General features: G+C 41.8%; 2 pseudogenes; both read left to right on the top strand.

Moving 5' to 3' along the window:
* Positions 1 to 5165: 5165 nt before the first annotated feature.
* LOC132403502 (general transcription factor II-I repeat domain-containing protein 2-like) lies at positions 5166 to 7121 on the top strand (annotated as a pseudogene).
* A 4604-nt stretch (positions 7122 to 11725) lies between these two features.
* LOC132404332 (U6 spliceosomal RNA) lies at positions 11726 to 11841 on the top strand (annotated as a pseudogene).
* Positions 11842 to 19292: the final 7451 nt, after the last annotated feature.

Raw genomic sequence — 19292 nt, 5'->3', positions numbered from 1 at the left:
TTCCCATATACACCCCACTATAGCAGATTTTAAATCTCTTATCATTTCTTTGACTTTTTTTCACAATGCATCCCCCAGGATCCCTGATTCTCCACTCTCAATCTTTCCTATCCACGCCTCATAGTTGGGCCATTTTCTTAATATATATTTAAGAAAGTAATCTCTCCAATCTCCCAAACCCCCTGGACTCTTCTTGTCCTCTCTTTTTCCCATTCCAATACCCTAACCTTGTGGGCATTTCAACTAGAAACTAGGGTACCAGCCCTCCATTCTTTGTTTTTGAGCAAACCTTGGAATGCCAAAATATGTTGACCATTCATCAAATCAACTAGGTTAGGAAACTTAATACACGACTCTTAATTAATCGAAGTTTGCACTTTATTCTCTCTACACAAACAACAACATAATTATACGGACTCTGGGCCAACAACTTAGAACATGAATTCTACAGTTCCCTTTGTACCAATACTCACTGAGACCACTTTTCCAACTTATAACACTGAAATAGGGGATCTCCATTGGCCAGATGATCAATCCTTTCTTCTCCCAGCCTCTGATGTGGGGGGTTCTTCCTCACAATGGTGGATCTTTAGAGTTATTACTATTTTGTATTTGAAAACCTCTACTTCTCTATTCATTCCTTACCAGTTCAAACGTAACGTTTCAGTTTTTTTTGGCTATGAGCTATCTGACTGACCTTTAACATCTTCTCATTGGATGTAGCCCAAGGGCTACACAACTTCATATCTTGGGTGACTTTTTTTGTCCCTTTTGATTTTGGTTCAAACATATAAAAACAGATCATTCAGATACTGGCCAACATAACAATATTACTTTTGCAAGCTACCATTGAACACAACAGACAGCTTATCTGAGAATTATCTCAGGTTTTGCAGATCCATAGCAAAGCTTCTTAGTCCACACATTCAATTGCTTTGATTAGATTATCCCAGAGCAAGAACCAGTTCAAAGAGTTTGCAAGATGGAGATTACAGGGCAACTTCACAAAATGGCAGCCCCCATCTCCTTCAGACACATGGCAAGAACAAAGACAATTAGTTTGTCTGCTTCCAGTTACTATGAACCATTCAAGTTTGGCATTTCTTTCCATATTTTAATTCCTCCATAGTCAACGTGTCTGTAAATTTTCAGTAGATTTTCAGTCATTTACGATATAGCTGGTTCTGGTAAGCCTGTTTTGCGCCAACTTAAATTAAACAGACTTATAAGCCGTTGTTATATTAAAAAAAACTCATCTGTCCAATTTGAGCTAGTTTTCAGTATATAGATCAACCAGAAGGCAAGATTCTTTGTCTTTATTTGTTCTTTATACTTACAGAAGAGTGAGTAGGTTATTGAGTTACTCTTATTTCTTTGTTATGAACATTGAATAAAATGGCCATAACTGTAAGATTCGTGCCTCATCCTTGACTTCTGAAGAACCATCCAGACACTATTATCTCAAGATCACTGAAAGATTAGGGAATTGGAATCTATGGAGATCTGGCATAGAGAAGGAGTTAAGGTTTAAGGCCTTCAAGTAGATCAAGCATGTTCATACTGAAAAGTGAGTAAGAATGAGAAAGGCCTAAATAGAGTGGATGTGGAGAGGATATTCCCATTTGTAGGGGAGTCTAGCACCAGACAGCATAGTCGCAGAATACAAGGATGTCCCTTTAGAACAGAAATGAAGAGGAATTTATTTAGCCAAATAGCAGTTAATCTGTGAAATTTATTTCAATAGACGGCCACAGAGGTCAAGTCATTGGAAAGTTGTCAAAGGCCTTGCATATCCATATGCAACACATCCACTGCTCTACCCATATCAATTTATTGTGTCACCTCTTTGAAGAACATATTCAACAATTTGCCTTCCACTGCTTTCTGTGGTAGGGAATTCCACAGATTCACCACTCCAGTGTGTCAGATTCAGTGTAAATCAAGTAGGTAACTCAGTCCTTGGTGTTGTTCAGTTTCTGGAGAGTTGTTGGAACTCCACACATCAGGATTTGTGAAGAGTCATCCATTGAGCTCCAGATTTTTGCCTTGTCAAAGACTTTTGATTGTCAGAAGATATGTCATTTGCATTAGGATACTTGCTTTGACCAGCTATAAGAGATATGGTATTTATATGGCTGCTCTTGTTGGACTTCTTGTTAATGTTGACTCCAGATATTAATGTGGCAGAACTCAATAATGGTAACACCATAATGTCCGAAGAAAAACTGATTAGACCCTACTGTTTTGAAGAGTGAATCTAACTAGCTAGATAATGGCTTCTACACTGGTAAGGATTTCAGGAAAAAGAGAAGATGGGGCATCTATTCAACACATCTAGTTAAGGAAAACCACAGGTCTCTGTCTTTTCTTTAACACTCTTGTATACTGGCCACCATCATCACTAAGAAGAAAGATCTTCCTCCTGTTGCCAACTTTGTTGTCCAGCACCATTCACTACTCAATGTGTTAGGACAGGGATGGCAATTTACAGCAACAGCGACCCAACCTCAATTCCCATTGCTGTCTGTAAGGAGTCTGTAAGTTCCCATCACTACATGGGCTTCCTTCAGATGCTCCAGTTTCCTCCCTCATTCCAAATAATCTACAGTTAGAGTTAGTGAGTTGTGTGATTTCAGAATCAGAATCAGAATCAGGTTTATTATCACCGGCATTTGTTGGGAAACTTGTTAACTTAGCAGCAGCAGTTCAATGCAATACATAATATAGAAGAAGAGGAAAAAGAAAAGAAAATAATAATAATCATAAATAAATTACAGTATATGTATATTGAATAGATTAAATAAACATGCAAAAAACCCAGAAATAATACATATTAAAAGAAGTGAGGTAGTGTTCAAGGGTTCAATGTCCATTTAGAGGGGAAGAAGCTGTTCCTGAGTCGCTGAGTGTGTGCCTTCAGGCTTCTGTATCTCCTACCTGATGGTAATCATAACATCATTAGTTTCAACTTGATCATGGATAAAGATAGATCTGGTCCTTGGGTTGAAGTTCTAAACTACAAAAAGGCCAAATTTGAAGAAATGAGAAAGGATCTAAAAAGCATAGATTGGGACAGGTTGTTCTCTGGCAAGGATGTGATTGGTAAGTGGGAGGCCTTCAATGGAGAAATTTTGAGGGAGCAGAGTTTGTATGTTCTGGTCAGGGTTAAAGGCAAAATGAATAAGAATAAGAAACCTTGGTTCTCGAGGGATATTGGAATTCTGATTATAATATGTATAAGCAACAGGGAGGAAATAAGATGCTTGAGGAGTATAAAAAGAGTAAGAAAATACTTAAGAAAGAAACCAGAAGGGTTAAAAGAAGACATGAGGTTGCTTTGGCAGTCAGGGTGAAGGATAATCCTAAGAGCTTCTACAGGTATGTTAAGAGCAAAAGGATAGTAAGGGATAAAATTGGTCCTCTTTAAGATCAGAGTGGTCGGCTATGTATGGAACCAAAAGAAATGGGAGAGATAGTAAATGGTTTTTTTGCATCTGTATTTACTATGGAAAGTGGAATAGTGTCTATGGAAACAAGGCAAACAAGTAGGGAGGTCATGGAACTTTTACAGATTAAAGAGGAGGAGGTGCTTGCTGTATTGAGGCAAATCAGAGTAGATAAATCCCCAGGACCTGACAGGGTATTCCTGCAGACCTTGAGGGAGACTAGTGTGGAAATTGCAGGGACCCTGGCAGAAATATTTAAAATGTCGATATCCACGGGTCAGGTGCCGGAGGATTGGAGGATAGCTCATGTAGTTCCATTGTTTAAAAAAGGCTCAAAAAGTAAGCCGAGAAATTATAGGCCAGTAAGTTTGACATCGGTAGTAGGTAAATTATTGGAAGGAATACTAAGAGACAGGATTTACAAGTATTTGGATAGACAGGGACTTATTAGAAACAGTCAGCATGGCTTTGTGTGTGGTAGGTCATGTTTAACCAATCTATTAGAGTTTTTTGAGGAAGTTACCAGGAAAGTGGATGAAGGGAAGGCAGTGGATGTCGTCTACTTGGACTTCAGTAAGGCCTTTGACAAGGTCCCACATGGGAGGTTAGTTAGGAAGATTCAGTCACTAGGTATACATGGTGAGGTAGTAAATTGGATGAGACATTGGCTCAATGGAAGAAGCCAGAGAGTGGTAGTGGAGGATTGCTTCTCTGAGTGGAGGCCTGTGACTAGTGGTGTGCCACAGAGATCAGTACTGGGTCCGTTTTTATTTGTCATCTATATCAATGACCTGGATGATAATGTGGCAAATTGGGTCAGCAAATTTGCTGATGATACAAAGGTTGGGGGTGTAGTGGACAGTGACGAAGGTTTTCAAAGCTTGCAGAGGGATTTGGACCAGCTGGAGGAATGGGCAGAAAAATGGCAGATGGCGTTTAATGCGGACAAGTGTGAGGCATTGCACTTTGGAAGGTCAAACCAAGGTAGAACATACAAGTAGGACACTGAGGAGTGCAGTAGAACAGAGGGATCTGGGAGTACAGATACATAATTCCCTAAAAGTAGCGTCACAAATAGGTAGGGTTGTAAAGAGAGCTTTTGGCACATTGGCCTTTATCAATCAAAGTATTTAGTATAAGAGTTGGAATGTAATGGTGAGGTTGTATAAGACATTGGTGAGACCGAATTTGGAGTATTGTGCGCAGTTTTGGTCACCTAATTATAGGAAGGATATTAATAAGGTTGAAAGAGCGCAGAGAAGGTTTACAAGGATGTTGCCGGGACTTGAGAAACTGAGTTACAGAGAAAGGTTGAATAGGTTAGGACATATATGTCAAACTCAAGGCCCGCGGGCCAAATCCGGCCCGTGGTGGAATTATCTTTGGCCCGCGAGATAATATCTAATTACTATTAAAGCTGGCTCCAGTAATCAAAGTGCCTATGGCGTATGATATGGCTAATGCTGAGTTTATTCAGGTACCAGGTTTTCAGAGCTTTTAGAGTTTATTCGGTTTCCCTGGTTTATTTCCTGAATATCATTAATGAATAAATTTTTTCTCTATTAGAGCTGGCCCGCCAGTATATTTGCATGCACCACTAATACTACAAATCCCACAATGCACTGCCAGTGCATTGCTCGCGCTTGCCTTCCTCTCTCATCAGCATCCTTATAGCGCTAGTCACGTGTGGTCAACTTTCAGCTATCCCTCACCCCAAAAATGGCTGATCGAAAGGTGGACTTTGAAAACGGGTTTTCAAGGCAGGTGGGAGGCAGAGTATATGTTCGCAGATATAAAGGGCAAACCTGTTTGTCTTGTGTGCGGAGACGGTGTGGCTGTAATTAAAGTATATAACGTAGGACGACACTATGAAACGAAACACCACGACAAATACAAGCATCTGGACAAGAAACAGAAGCTCCAGAAGGTAGAAGAGTTGAAAAGAAGTCTGGCGTCACAGCAGGCTATGTTCACAAAAGCCAAAACACAAAGTGAGGCTGCTGTAAAGGCTAGTTTTATTGTGGCAGCAGAGATCGCTAAATCAGCCCGGCCCTTTACCGAGGGAGAATTTGTTAAAAACTGCATGATGAAAGTTTGCGACGTCGTGTGCCCAGATAAATGTCAAGCATTTTCAAATGTGAGCCTGAGCAGAATCACCGTTGCTGACCGTGTATGTGAGCTTGCCACCATCTACAACAGCTGGTGGGGAAGGGAAGAGATTTCATCGCATATTCCCTTGCTGTGGATGAGAGCAGGGACACTTCTGATACTGCCCAATTGTCAATTTTCATTCGTGGATTCAAGTCTGTGTGTAACAGAGGAACTTTTGGGATTAAGATCAATGCATGGCACAACTACTGGAAAAGATCTCTTTGAAGAGGTATCCAGATGTGTAAATATAATGAGACTGCCTTGGGATAAACTTGTGGGACTGACGACAGAGGAGCGCCCGCGATGTGTGGTCAAAAGAGTGGATTGGTGGGCAGGATCCGGGAGAAGATGCGGGAGGAAAACGGCGCAGGTGAGCTGACAGCTTATCACTGCATCATACACCAGGAATCGTTGTGTGGCAAAGCCTTGAAAATGGAACATATAATGAGCACCATAACACGAGCAGTTAACTTCATAAGAGCCAAAGGTTTAAATCACCGCGAGTTCAAGTCGTTTCTGGAGGAGTTGGGTTCAGAATATAATGATTTGCCCTATCACACAGAGGTGCGATGGTTAAGCCAAGGAAAATTGCTGAAAAGATGTTTCGAGTTGCGTGAGGAGGTCTGTCAGTTCATAGAAAGCAAAGGGAAAGACACAACAGAGCTCCGGGATAAAAAGTTGATCAAAAGTGAAATGGCGTTTCTGTGTGACATCACGAGCCATCTCAATGCGCTCAACCTGCAGCTTCAGGGGCGGGGTTGTGTGATCACAGACATGTACGCTGCAGTGAGGGCATTTAAAACCAAGCTGCGCCCGTGGGAGACGCAGATGCAGCAAGAAAACTTGAGCCATTTTCCGTGTTGCCAAACTATGAAAGAGCAGGTTTCTACTGTAGTATTCCCACGTGCAAAGTTTGCTGAAAAACTTAGCATACTTGGTGCCGACTTCACACGGCGCTTTGGCGACTTTGAAGCCCAAAAAAGCAGGTTGGAACTGCTCAGTAATCCATTTGCAGCTGACGTGGAAAGCGCACCAACCAACATACAAATGGAGCTGATTGAACTCCAATGCAGTGACACACTCAAGGCAAAGTATGACTCGGTGGGCGCTGCACACTTTCTACGTTTCATTCCCGACACAATGCCCCAGCTGCGTACCCAAGCTGCTCAAATGCTCTCTATGTTTGGCAGCACATATCTGTGTGAACAACTGTTCTCTTTAATGAAGATAAACAAAACATCACACAGGAGTCGTCTTTCTGATGAACACCTTCACTCAATTCTGAGCATTTCCTCAGCTCAGAGCCTGACTCCAAACATTGATGAACTTGCATCCAAGATGAGATGCCAAGTATCTGGCTTAGACTAGTGTGAATCACAGAGTGTTGGCCTGTGGAAAAATATTTTCATTAGAAATTACTCTGGAAAAGCTGCAGATAAAGCCATAAGAAATAAATGCAACTGATTTTTTATTTATTTAATGTTCAATGTTGTTTTTGTAGGCAATAACCTAAGCTTTGTTAGTTCCAGGTTAATATGTGTAATAAATTCATTTCAATAAGTTTTGCAATAAACTCTGAACCAGTCCGGCCCTCAACTTGTACCGATTTTTAAAATTTTGGCCCACTGTGTATTTGAGTTTGACACCCCTGCATTAGGTCTACATTTGTGTTTGCTAATGCTTGATTTCAAACGGTTTATTAATGGAAAAGGTATGGCTCCCAAAACAATTTTAGCCGAAATAGCATTGTTTCTTTCTCATTGCCTACTTTCTTGTAATCTACATCTGTAAGTTAATACCAATCATAAAAAGAATGCTTGCTAGGCAATCTGCTTCATAAAAAACAAAATTCGTAAAGTGAAACAATTTTAGATATAGCAGAGACTGAGACACATGAGAGCAGGTTGAAAAAATGAAGGCAACGAAAGCCGTGGGAGCACGCGTGCGTGCACAACTGATCCGGCCCGCATGAAGTCGCATTTTTCTCAATCCGGCCCATGACCTAAAATGAGTTTGACACCCCTGGGTTAGGACTTTATTCCCTGGAACGTAGAAGAATGAGGGGTGATTTGATAGAGGTGTATAAAATTATGATGGGTATAGATAGAATGAATGCAAGCAGGCTTTTTCTACTGAGGCCAGGAGAAAAGAAAAACAGAGGTCATGGGTTAAGGTTGAAGGGGGAAAAGTTTAAATGGAACATTGGGGGGTCTACTTCACGCAGAGAGTGGTGGGAGTGTGGAATGAACTGCCAGATGAAGTGGTGAATGCGCCTCACTTTTGACATTTAAGAAAAACTTGGACAGGTATATGGATGCGAGGGGCTTGGAGGGATATAGCCCAGGTGCAGGTCAGTGGGACTAGGCAGAAAAATGGTTCGGCACAGCCAAGAAGGGCCAAAAGGCCTGTTTCTGTGCTGTAATATTCTATGGTTCTATGGTAACAGTGAGAAAAGGGCATGCCCTGGGTGCTGGAGGTCCTTAATAATGGGCGCTGCCTTTCTGAGACACCACTCCTTGAAGACGTCCTGGGTTCTTTGAAGGCCAGTACCCAAGATGGAGCTGACTAAGCTTACAACCCTCTGCAGCTTCTTTCGGTCCTGTGCAGTAGTGACCCCCCCCTCCTCCCCCCCACCCCCCATACCTGACAGTGATGCAGCCTGTCAGAATGCTCTCCACGGTTCATCTATAGAAGTTTTTGACTATATTTGTTGGCATACCAAATCTTTTCAAACTCTTAATGAAGTATAGTCGCTGTTTTGCCTTCTGTATAACTGTATCAGTATGTTGGGACCAGGTTAGATCCTTAGAAATCTTGACACCCAGGAACTTGAAACTGCTCATTCTCTCCACTTCTGATCCCTCTTTGAGGATTGGTATGTGTTCCTTTGTATTACTCTTCCTGAAGTCCACAATCAGCTCTTTCATCTTACTGACATTGAGTGCAAAGTTGTTGTTGTGACATCATTCCACGAGTTGGCCAATCTCACACCTGTATGCCCTCTTGTTGTCACCTGAGATTCTACCAACAATGGATGTATTCATTGGTAAATTTATAGATCGTATTTGAGCTATGCCTAGCCACAGTCATGGGTATGGGGAGAGTAGAGCAGTGGGCTAAGGACACACCCCTGAGGTGCACCAGTGTTGATCATCAGCGAGAAGAAGATATTATCACCAATCCACACAGATTGGGGTTTTCCCATTAGGAAGTGGAGGATCCAATAGCAGAGGGAGGTACAGAGGTCCAGGTTCTGTAACGTCTCAATCAGGATTGTGGGAACGATGGCATTGAATGCTGAGCTAAGATGGTGCCAGAAACATGATGACACTTGTGGACTGCCCGCAGCACATCATCCAATTGTGTTCGTCATCGATGCAGACAACATACTTCAGTAAGTGCTTCTGTAGTTCAATGTACATGTAGCAAATAAGGTAATCTTAAGAAATCTTAGGACTGCAAAGCTTCCATGTGACCACTTGGTTATGAAAACACTTTGTCCATTCACTACACAGTTAACAACAAGGACCTTGTTGTCCCTGGTATGCTCCCAGCATGCCTTCTAAACACTTCACTAAGCAAGCAGTGATCCCCTGGCTTGATAGTAAATTGAAGACTGTGCAGGGTCCAGAAGTTATAGTTATGATGGCATATATTTCTGATGCTGATGATAGTCAAAGCATCTCATAGATGCCCAGTTTTGAGCTGCCAGATCTGTTCTGTGTTTATTCCATTACAGATGTTGGTTGTGCTGCAAATCACAATGAAATCATCATTGATAATGTCTCCACAAGTAATCTTGCAGTGATCAATTCTGCCAATGGTGGCATAGACAGATGCATCTGCCATGATGCACCTGTTCATGATGACAAGTTCAAGTAGAATTATTTTACTCTGTACTATACCTAGCCAGGCTGACACTCTGTTCTTCAGGAATTCAGGTTTATTATATGCGTTGAATAAATAAAAGCAGTATGGTTAGGAACATCTGCTTTGTAAATAATTTTTTACTGATTTCAATGCATTGATGATTATTAATGTCCAATGTTAGGAATTTAAATTGGGAGCAAAAATATGATGTAATTCTGAAATCATCAAACTACATGGTCAATATAATTTAATACACTGTGAGCTGATCATCATAATGACATCTACTACAGTAATTATTTTACTTGCTGCAAAAGAGACGGTGATAGCGTCAAATAAAAGCAGACAGCACAGCCACTCCTTTATACCCAAGTATAGCTTCAATTCAAGGACATTCTGCATGTCTGCTTAATCAGTGTACTTGGCATTCTTCCATTAACCAAATCCACTCATCTACAGTTTGTCAAGGACACAGGTTTCATTGGCATAATGTTGCATGAACACTATGAGCAAAGCACTCTGGTACAATGCAGGTTCTATTTTGTTACAGAGAAAAATCTCCATTTTGTTACTACAAGTATAAATACATTTCCACCATCATTTTCTGCTAATTTCAATGCACTGATGATTATCAATCAATAATGTTAGGAATTATAATGGGGAGCAGAAATATAATGTAAGTTTGAAATCATTAAACTGTACGCAAGATTGCAGCCCCTATTTTTTTAAATATCTGAAGGGTCTATTCCTCAGGTTTTGGTGGCACTTCAGCCCAGCATTCCTATATATGGTCACCCAGTTCGGTTCGCTCTACTGCTTGGCTTGATTCTGGGCCTGGCCAAGGGCCATTCACTGGTCCAGGCAGCAGGCAGTTGAGGGCTTTGCCCGGGATGACTGCCTGCCCCTCTTCTGGGAATTCGTACATGTCCCAGTTCCCCTGGCGAGGGAGCATGTGGTCACTATGGGTACAGTGGGAACAATGCTCTCCCCCAGCCCCTGGGGAATTGACTGTTTTATAGACAGTAATAATCATATTTATTTTGAATTTGCTCACTGTTTTGTAAATGCTTAATGTTTGTTTTTCATCTATTTTGTGTGAGTAAGTACCATTCTGGCATCTATACTTCCTCCCAGTACCATTCAGGGCCCTAAACAGTCCTTCCAGGTGAAGCTACACTTCACCTGTGAGTCTCTTGAGGTCATCTACTGTATCTGGTGTTCCCAGAGCGGCCTCTTGTACCTGAATATCAGTGAAGCCTAAGGTAGATTGAGAGATCACTTCACCAAGCACCTACGCCCCAACTGCTTGAAAAAGCAGGATCTCCCGGTAGCTACCCATTTCAATTTTACTTCCCATTTCCATTCCAATATGCCAGTCCATAGCCTACTCTACAGCTGTGATGAGGCCACAATCAGGCTGGAGGAGCAATACCTTTTATTCCACCAGGTAGCCTCCAACCAGATGGCATGGACATTGATTTCTCAAACTTCCAGTAATTGCACCCACTCCCCCCCTCACCATTCCCATTCTCTCCTTACCTGCCCATCACCCATCTGGTGCTCCTCCCTCTTCCCTTTCTTTCATGGATTTTTATCCTCTCCTTTCAGATTCACTCTTCTCCAGCCTTTCAATCAACTTCCCAGCTCTTTACTTCACCCCCACCCCAGTTTCACCTATCACCTGCCACCTTGCACTTCTTTTACCCCTTTCCCTATCTTCTTTTCATCTTTTTTCCCAGTCCTAATGAAGGGTCTCTGCCCGGGGCATCGGCTGTTTGTTCCATTCCATGGACGTTGTCTGGCCTGCTGGCTCCTTCCAGCATATGTTGCGTGAATAATTTTTTAAAGTTACAAACAGGGCAAACTTCGAGCGCTTTTTAGTCTTCCTGACCAACGATTAATGGCGGGACTTGCAGGGCCGGTGGGCTGACTGACCAACAACAGAGGGCGGGACTCCCCCAACGGGCAGGCTGACTGGCCACTAAGGGCAGGCCTGGCTCACCCAGTGGGTGGGCTGTCTGGCCAACGACGGAGGGCGGGATTCCCCTGACTGGAAGGCTGACTGACCACTAAGGGCGGGGCTGGCTCACCCAGTGGGTGGGCTGTCTGACCAATGACGGAGGGCGGGACTCCCACGACTGGCAGGCTGACTGACCACTAAGGGTGGGCCTGACTCACCCAGTGGGTGGGCTGTTTGACCAATTACGGAGGGCAGGGCTCGCCTGGCAGGTGGGCTAACTGATCACTGATGAGGATGAAGTTTGTGCTTTGCTTCAGGAGCACATACAGCTATACTAAGATTGAAAGAATACAGAGAAGATTAGCATAGCACTTGCAGGGCAATGACATGCAAATCTGTAAGTTGTTCCGTTATTTTACAAGACATTATGTATGAGATAATACAAACCATCGTCAGACTTAAGCTGATGGGAATCTATATATGTTTTATGTGAATTCCAGCACATGTTGGTATTAGAGAGAATGAGCAAGCAGGTAGGAATACAAACAGAGGTCTTGGATGAATGCTAAAATGTTTAAGGGAACTCAGAGGGTCATGAAAGTGTGGAACGAGCTGCCAGCACAAGTGGTGCATGCGAGCTTGATTTCAATGTCAGAGTGAAGTTTGGATAGGTAGGGGTATGGAGGGTGGTGGTCCTGGTGCAATTTGATGGGATTAGGCAGGTTAAATAGTTTGGTACAGATTAAGGTGGCTGAAGGGTCTGTTTCTGTGCTGTACTTCTCTAGGACTTTAAATTAGTAAAAGGAGGCAAATAGATATGCAGAAGTGGGCATTCAAATAAATTACAGTGAAGGAGAAATGTAAAACATTGTTAAAAGTGAAATCAAAAATTGTACAGAATGAAGAAAAAACAGGAAGACGTCTATAGTAATAAAAAAAAGAAAGTCTGCAGATGCTGGAAGTCCAAAGCAGTACACAGAAAATGCTGGAGGAACTTGGCATGGTCGGGCAGCATCTGTGGAGGGGAGTGGGTGGTCGGTGTTTTGGGCCAAGACCTTTACCAGAAAGAAATGAATGCAGGAAAGAGCAGGAGAGTGGAGGTGTTAATGTCAAGATTGTTAAACGCTACATTGTCTTTAATGAATAAATACAATAATCAGAGGTTGTGAGTATTCTAATCAGCAAGAAACAGTTGAGCACGTATTGGTGAGGTGTCCATGATATTATCAAGAGAGGGGATGGTTAATTTTAAATTTATCATGGAATAAAATACAATTTAACATTAATAATGAAAACTATGGAAAGGGTGCAGAGGAGATTTACAAGGATGTTGCCTGGATTGGGGAGCATCCCTTAAGAGAATAGGTTGAGTGAACTTGGCCTTTTCTCCTTGGAGTGACGGAGGATGAGAGGTGACCTGATACAGGTGTATAAGATGATGAGAGGCATTGATCGTGTGGATAGTCAGAGGCTTTTTCCCAGGGCTGAAATCGCTAACACGAGAGGGCACAGTTTTAAGGTGCTTGGAGAGAGGTACATAGGGGATGACAGGAGTAAGTTTTTTACGCAGAGATTGGTGAATGCATGGAATGGGCTGCTGGCAATGGTTGTGGAGGCGGATACAATAGGGTCTTTTAAGAGGTTCCTGGATAAGTACATGGAGCTTAGAAGAATAGAAGGTAACCCTAGGTAATTTCTAAAGTAAGTACATGTTCGGCACAGCATTGTGGGCCAAAAAGCCTGTATAGAGCTGTAGGTTTTCTATTTTTCTATGTTTCTATATGGTGGATATAACTTAATGCATTCTGGACTGATCATAATAATGACATCTATTACCTAAAATTTAATGGATACTGTCTTTATATTACTAGGTTAATTTGTTTAGGCACCTTTTCGATTGCAGTTGGATTGAAAGGCCACCTGGATGCCTGACTACATATTTAATTTAACATTAAATTGCATCTTGCCACATCTTACAGACATTGCCCTGTGATGAGATGGTTGGGACAGACACAAAAACAAAGTATGGGAAAATCTAGAAACCTGAAAATAAGAAGAGGAATTACTGGGCACACTCAGCAGCTCACATGACAAGTGTGCAAGACAACAATGTCAAGAGTCATTAAGTATTAAAGGGCTAATAGTGCAAGGATTTCCAAAAGATGCTGGATATGTCTGTACAATGAAAAAATTAAAATGTTATCAGAAGAACATGGAAAAATAGGAGTAGGAGTAAGCCGCCTGATTTCAGACCCTTCTCATAATTCAATGTGATTATGGCTGATCTAACATGTTCTCACCTTCTATGCTATTTCTCAATTGCCCTCAATTACCTGATCTTTCACAAATGTATTTACGTCCTCTTTATCATCAATATTTGGTAAACCCCAGTCTTCCATTGCTATTGGCAAGAACCGTTTAATTTTTTGGATAAAGATAAGCAATATATATTTTTTTATTTTTAATGGAGGATTGGTTAAATGAACACATAAGTCATTTACAAACCAAAGCACTTTGTATCATAAAGTGCTCCCACTGAGCTTCTCCAAAAGATTGTTGGTCATGATTTCAGCATCTGCAGTCTCCCGTGCTTCTACTTTATATCCTGTTATCTTTCAAAAGAACAATAACATTCAAGAAGAATTACAGAATTTCTAAACAAGTTTCCATCATTCCAACTCTGAAATACAGTTACACTTTTAAACAATATCATTGGCTGCCAAGGCCATTAGGATATTTGACTGTAAAGTAAGTGCTACATAAATGGGAGTCTTTTCTTTAACTGATATGAAGAGGAAGATGTCTCACAATGCATATTATACTGAGTAACAATATGTTGTGATTCATAGACACTTTTATGTTTCTGGACTGTTAATGAGGTAGCACAGGAACATCTTGGATTTGATCGTTAATGGAATGCAAAACTTTCTCACTTAACTGATGTGAACTGTTCTGTAAAAAATAAAACTGTTCAAATCTTATTGCTAACTAGACTAAAGGTTATAGGTTGAATATCAAATAAAATATCAAAAACCTTACAGAACACAATGTTCCCCTGGTCCTGCATGACCCTTCAAAGCAGCAGGTTAAGATTGATTAGAACGAACTACTACTACTACCAAAAACGGGAAAAAGTTGAAAAATCTAACCATTTCCAATAATTCCAATTGTTCTAAGACCATAAGATATCGGAGCAGAATTAGGTCAATTGGCCCAATACTGCTTCACCATTTCATCATGGCTGATCCATTTCCTTCTCAGCCCTAATCTTCTGCCTTCTCCCCTTATCCCCTGACCAATCAAGAATCATTTAACCTCTGCCTTAAATATACCCAATGACATGGCCTCACACATGTAGCAACAAATTGCAGATTCACCACTCTCTGGCTAAAGAAATTCTGCCTTATCTCATTCTAAATGGATGTCCCTCTATTCTGTGGCTGTGTCCTCTGCTCTTAGACTCCCCCAGTATAGAATACATTCTCTTCAGATCTACTCAGCAAGGCCTTTCAATATTTAATAGGTTTCAATGAAATCCCCCTCATTCTTCTGAAATCTAGTGAGTACAGGCCCAGAGCTATCAAACTTCAGTCACAGAATCAGTTCTCAAAGCCTCAACAGTACATCCTTGCTTTTATATTCTAGTCCTTTCAAAATGAATGCTGACATTGCATTTGCCTTCCTCACCAGTGACTCATCCTGCAAATTGACCTTCAGGGAATCCTGCACAAGGACTTCCAAGTCCCTTTGCATCTCAGATTTTTGATTTTTCTCTCCTTTTAGAAAGATGTCTATGCTTTTATCTCTTTTACCAAGTGCATGACCATACACTTCCTAACACTGTATTCCATCTGCAACTTATTTGCCCATTCTCCTAATCTGTTTAAGTCTTTCTGCAGCCTCTCTGTTTCCTCAAAACTAACTGCCCCTTCACCTATCTTCGTATCTAATGGGATCCAAGGGGACGTTGCTTTGTGGATCCAGATCTGGCTTGCCTACAGAAGGCAAGGAGTGGTTGTAGATGGATCATATTCTGCATGGAGGTCGGTGACCAGTGATGTGCCTCAAGGATCTGTTCTGGGACCCCTTCTCTTTGTGATGACCTGGATGAAGAAGTGCAGGGATGGGTTAGTAGATATGCTGATGACACAAAGGTTGGGGGTGTTGTGGATAGTGTGGAGGGCTGTCAGAGGTTAGAGCAGGACATTGATAGGATGCAAAACTGGGCTGATGGAGTTCAACTCAGATAAGCGTGAAGTGGTTCAATTTAGTAGATCAAATATGGTGGCAGAATGTAGTATGAATGGTAAGACTCTTGGCAGTGTGGAGGATCAGAGGGCTCTTGGGGTCCAAGTCCATAGGACACTCAAAGCTGCTGCACAGGTTGTCTCTGTGGTTAAGAAGGCATACGGTGCATTGGCCTTCATCAACTGTGGGATTGAGTTTAAGAGCTGAGAGGTAATGTTGCTGCTATATAGGACCCTGGTCAGACCCCACTTGGAGTACTGTGCTCAGTTCTGGTCACCTCACTACAGGAGGGATGTGGAAACTATAGAAAGGGTGCAGAGGAGATTTACAAGGATGTTGCCTGGATTGGAGAGCCTGCCTTATGAGAATAGGTTGAGTGAACTCAGCCTTTTCTCTATGGAGCGGTGGTGGATGAGAGGTGACCTGATAGAGGTGTAGAAAATGATGAGAGGTATTGATCATGTGGATAGTCAGAAGCTTTTTCCCAGGGCTGAAATGGCTAACATGAGAGGGCACAGTTTTAAGGTGCTTTGAAGTAGGTACAGAGGGGATATCATTGTTAAATTTTTTACACAGAGAGTGGTGAGTGCATGGAACAGGCTGCCAGTGATGGTGGTGGAGGCGGATATAATAGGGTCTTTTAAGAGACTCCTGTACATGGTACATGGAGCACAGAAAACAGAGGGTTATGGGTAACCCTAGGTAATTTCTAAAGTAAGTACATGTTCGGCACCACATCATGGGCCGAAGGGACTGTATTGTGCTGTAGGTTTTCTATGTTTCTACGTTTCTCAGTCTGTGCAAGCTTAGTCACAAAGCTATCAATTCCTTCATCCAAGTCATTGACATGTAATGTAAAAATGAGTGTCCCAACACAGACCCCTGTGGAACACCACTAGTCACCAATAGCCAATCAGAAAGACTCACTGTATTCCCACTCTTTGTCTCCTGCCAAAAAACAAATGTTCTATCCAAGCTAGTATCTTTCCTGTAATACCATGGGCTCTTAACTTGTTAAGCAGCCTCATATTTAGCACCTTGTCGAAGGCCTTCTGAAACCCAAGTATACAACATCCACCAATTCTATTTTGTCCATCCTACTTGTTACTTCTTCAAAAAATTCCAACAGATTTGTCAGGCAAGATTTTCCCTTCAAGGAACCATGCTGACAATGGCCTACTTTATCATGTGCCTCCAAGTACCCCAAAACCTCGTCCTTAACAGTCGACTCCAACATCTTCTCAACCACTGAAGTCAGACTAACTGGCCTATAATTACCTTTATTCCACCTGCCTGTTTTCTTGAAGAGTGGAATGACATTCACAATTGTCAAGTCCTCTGGAGCCATGTCAGAATCTACTGAGTCTTGAAAGACCATTACTAATGCCTCCACAAGATCTTTCAGAACCCCGGGGTCCATTTGGTCTACAAGACCTTCACACCTTTCATGTTTCCCAAGCACCTTCTCATTGGTAATAGCAACTTCACTCGCTTCTGCCCCTGACACTCTCAAACTTCTGGCATACTGCTTGTTTCTTCCACAGGGAAGACTGATGTAAAAGACTTATTCAGGTGGTCCACCATTTTCTTGTCCTCTATTACTATCTCTCCAGCATTGTTTCTCAAAGGATCGATATCTATACTCATCTCTCTTGTACACTTTATATATCTGAAACTTTTGGTACCCTTTTTAATATTGTTGGTTGGCTTACCTTTGTATTCCACCTTTTCATACTTTATGACTTTTTTCAATGCCTTCTGTTGGTTTTTAAAAGCTTCCCTATCCTCTAACTTCCCACTAATTTTTGTTCTAATATATGCCCTCTCTTTGGCTTTAATTATGACTTTGACTTCTCTTGTCAGCTGTAGTTGTATCATCCTGCCATTAGAATACATCTTTTTCTTTCAGATACATCTATCCTGTCCCTTCTGAATTGCTCCCAGAATTTCCAGCCATTTTTGCTCTTCTGTCATCCTGCTGGTGTTTCATTCCAATCAATTTTTGCCATCTCCTCTCTCATGCCTCTGCAGTTCCCTTTACTCCACTACAGTACAGATATATCTCTCTTTAGCTTCTCCTAATATTATGATTTTTCACCCCTAAGGGTTCCTTTACCTTAAGTTCTCTAATCAATTCTGGTTCATTACACAACACCCAAACCAAAATAGCTGATCCCCTAGTATGCTTGACTATGAACAGCTCTAAACAGTCATCTCATAGGCTTTCTACAAATTGCCCCTCTTAGGATCCAGCATGATTGATTTTTCCAATCTATCTGTATTTTGAAATCCTGCATGAACAGCTTTACATTGCTCTTTTGACATGCATTTTCTATTTTGCGTTGTAATTTGTAGTGTACATCTTTACTACTGTCCGGAGGTCTGTATATGACTCTTATCAGGGGCTTTTTACCCTTACAGTTTTTTAGCTCTGCCCACAATGATTCTATGCTTTCTGATCCTATGTCACCTCTTTATAATGATTTGGTTCCACTTTTATCAACAGGGACACACTACCCCCTGCCTACCTGCCTGTTCTTTTGATATCCTTGTATGTTATGCTCTCAGTATAATTTTCTTTCAGCTATGATTCAGTGATGCCAATAACATCATACATGCCAGTCCCTAACTGTGCTACAAGTTCATCTGTCTTATTCTGTAAACTCTGTACATCCAAATATAACAGCTGTACTCCTGGGTTCATGACTCTTTTTGATTTTGCCCCTATTACATTACAACTCATCCCCCTTGATTGCATTATTTCGCTAACATCTGCCTATCCTTGCTAGCAGTCTCATTACACACTGCCTCTGTTTGTAAAACAACTATGCCATCCTCAGTGCTATCACTCCAGCTCCCATCCCCCTGACAAAGGATATTGGGCTCCAGTGGGTTCAGGTGTAACACATCCTTTTTCTATAGGTCATACCTTTCCCAGAAGAGATCCCAATGATCTAGAAATCTGAATCCCCGCAACTTGCACCAGTTCTTCAGCCATGCGCTCATCTACTATATCATCCTGTACTTTCCCTCAATTCAGAATCAGAATCAGGTTTATTATCACCAGCTTAGAAACATAGAAAACCTACAGCACAATACAGGCCCTTCGGCCCAAAAAGCTGTGCCAAACATGTCCTTACCTTACAACTATATAGGCTTACCCATAGCCCTCTATTTTTCCAAGCCGCATGTACCTGTCCAGGAGTCTCTTAAATTACCCTATAGTTCCCGCCTCCACCGGCAGCCCATTCCACGCACTCACCACTCTCGACGTAAAAACTTACACCTGACATCTCCTGTCTACCTACTTCCAAGCGCCTTAAAACTGTGCCCTCTCATGGTAGCCATTTCAGCCCTGGGAAAAATCTTCTGACAATCCATACGATCAATGTCTCTCATCATCTTATACACCTCTATCAGGTCAGTTCTCGTCCTCTGTCACTCCAAGGAGAAAAGGCCAAGTTAACTCAACCTATTCTCATAAGGCATGCTCCCCAATCCAGGTAACATCCTTGTAAATCTCCTCTGCACCCTTTCTATGACTTCCACGTTCTTCCTACCGTGAGGTGACCAGAATTAATCACAGTACTCCAAGTGGGGTCTGACCAGGGTCCTGTATA

This window comes from Hypanus sabinus, chromosome 13, assembly GCF_030144855.1.
Source record: "Hypanus sabinus isolate sHypSab1 chromosome 13, sHypSab1.hap1, whole genome shotgun sequence".
Lineage (NCBI taxonomy): Eukaryota > Metazoa > Chordata > Chondrichthyes > Myliobatiformes > Dasyatidae > Hypanus > Hypanus sabinus.
Note: the sequence above shows the minus strand (reverse complement) of the source record. Positions and strands in the feature narration are given on the sequence as shown.